This window comes from Hordeum vulgare, chromosome 3H (assembly GCF_904849725.1).
Source record: "Hordeum vulgare subsp. vulgare chromosome 3H, MorexV3_pseudomolecules_assembly, whole genome shotgun sequence".
Lineage (NCBI taxonomy): Eukaryota > Viridiplantae > Streptophyta > Magnoliopsida > Poales > Poaceae > Hordeum > Hordeum vulgare.
The window spans coordinates 508,095,391-508,097,909 of record NC_058520.1 but is presented as its reverse complement, the minus strand read 5'-3'; positions in this window follow the sequence as shown (position 1 = coordinate 508,097,909).

Genomic DNA, 2,519 nt, shown 5'->3' with positions numbered 1-2,519 from the left:
ATGGCCACCTTCATGGATATGTTCTTGAATTTCTGGTGGAGTTCACATGATGTTGACTCCTTGATTCCATCCACGGGGTAGCCGGGACCGCCCTCTATCATTCTTCGTGCATCGTCGGGCGGGGCCTCAGATTCAGCCACGCTGCTTTTCCGCTTAGATGGGGCGCCGGTAATATCAAGTGCAGGATCTTCCTGGCGCGCTACTCCTCTAAGATCATCAGTCTGCTTCTGTTGCTCGTTAATCCTGGCAAGCAACTGGTTGAACTTGTCATTCTCCTCATCGTGCTGCCGCTTCTTTGCTCTCGCTCGGCTTCTGTAAGTGTCTTGGTCTCTGGCAAACCCAAGCCACCACGGGTAAGAAGGACCGAAGCCTCGCGTTCGTCCTCCATGTTCGTCATTGCCGAGGACCAGTGTGAGCAAATCTTTCTCTCTATCTGCAGTGAACTTTCTTTTTCCCTCCTTAATTTCTTTCACTATCTTTTTCCAATTCTCCCTGAGTATCCTAAGACCGTCACTGCAGATGAGGTCCCCTGTTTCTTCGTCGTACGAACCACCATGCGCAAGGAACCAATTTCTTGCTCTCAATTCCCACTCATCAAGGAGTGGTTCAGGTACGATGCCTTTAGCTAGCAGATCTTGTTCTTTCTTATCCCACTTTGGGATGGCAGTCTCATAGCCCCCTGGCCCCAGCTTGTGGTGATATTTCTTCTTGTCGGCATTTATCTTGTTCTTTTCTGATAATGTCTGGGCATCTTCTGACTCCTTGTACTCTTGAAATGCCTTCCAGTGATTCGCCTGCTTGGCTATATACCCCTCGAATACTGGCACTTTCTTTGTCTTCGGATAGTTTTTCCATAGCTTCTTCTTCCAGCTACGGAACAGTTCGGCCATCTTCTTTAGAGTCCACTGCTTGACTTTGGCCCTCAGTTTGTCTGCGGCGTCTTCATTCTCACATTCTGGCAGGTTGAAATGTGACATGAGATCATTCCAAAGATTATCTTTGTACCTTTCGGTGACATAGTCACTATCGGCTACCCCTTTGCGCTTGTTCCACTCCCGAACGCTGATCGGGACGTGATCCCTAACGAGAACTCCGCATTGCTTCTTGAATGTGTCAGCAGCATTCTTAGGAAGCTTGGGTTCGCCCGTAGGCAATATCACCTCAAAGGTGTAATGCGTCCGTGCATCCAACTTTCTAGTCAGGCCTCGTTTCGTAGCTTTGCTCGATGTGGAGGCCTAAGAGGGAGAAACATTCGTCAAATAAATGTATATGTATACAATATAGAGCTATCTCCAATATTTTGCACATATTACAAGTGATTGTCGAACTTCATATGTATACCTCGTCGGACTTTATTATTTCTTCACCGGCTTCTCCATCAATGGAACTATCACCTTCTCCGTCATTGGACCTATCTCCTCCCCCATCGGCTTCATCTTCGTGTCGGTCGACCTCCATTCCATATCCGGAGGGGTTTAGATATGACGACGGAGATTCAGCTGGTTCAACGTCGGCGCCGTCTTTGATTATATCTTCGAGAAGTTCTTCCTCTTCGAGGTTCCTGATATGTGGATCCATAGTTCTGCAAAAAACGGACATTTGATTAACTAATAAACTAACAAACTATATAAGAGGGGTTGGAAACTTTGAAGTATCGTTTTATATAGGAGGACCTTTAGTCCCGGGTCTTGGCTAGAACCTAAACTCTAAAATATGTCTAACGGATTCTCTTAACCTTTAAGGATTTTAACAAAATAGCGATATTCTAGATGTGTAGAAAATGATCCTATTTTTCCTGATCTCATCTACCCTTCTATATGTCACATTACTCTATCAGGAACTCCGTTCCAAAACAACTTTAGTCCCGGGCCGTGGCTCCACCCGGGACTCCTAGATTTCTGCATAGTATTCAAAGTAGGAGTACTTTTCCAATTTGAGCATTCAATAAGCAAAACCAAATCGTAAAATAAAGTAGTATTCAAATTAGCATGCATTCAATTATAAGCAAATACATCATCTCATTTGTCCGTACATCGTCGAATATTATCACTAATACTCCTCGAATACTATCATACATATAGCATCACTGATACATCTAGAACCGTAGCGCCGGACGGGTATCGTCGCAGGCGGTGGACACCCAAAGAGAAGGAACCATCGCAAGATCATAGCTCCAGTGAGATCCCCGAAGAACCTGCCAGGTCTGCTCGAACCTGCCCTCCAACGCAACCATGTAGCGACGGACGTGCTCATCCTCCTCGCTGACACGGTGACGTACCACCTCCGTGGTGTGCGGAAGCCTCGGCACCGTCACTGGCCCACGCGACCGCCACCAAACAAGGATCGGGTCAACAACGGGCTGGCTCCTCACCAACTTACGCCCCCCGGAAGGTAGCACCTCCCAATACCAGCCGGGCGGAGCCCAGTCCCGGACAGGGCCCCTCTGATCAAGCAGGTGTCCTCCGCCGAGCCGATGACGAGGATGCGGGATAGGCATCGTAAAATGAACTAAAAAAAAT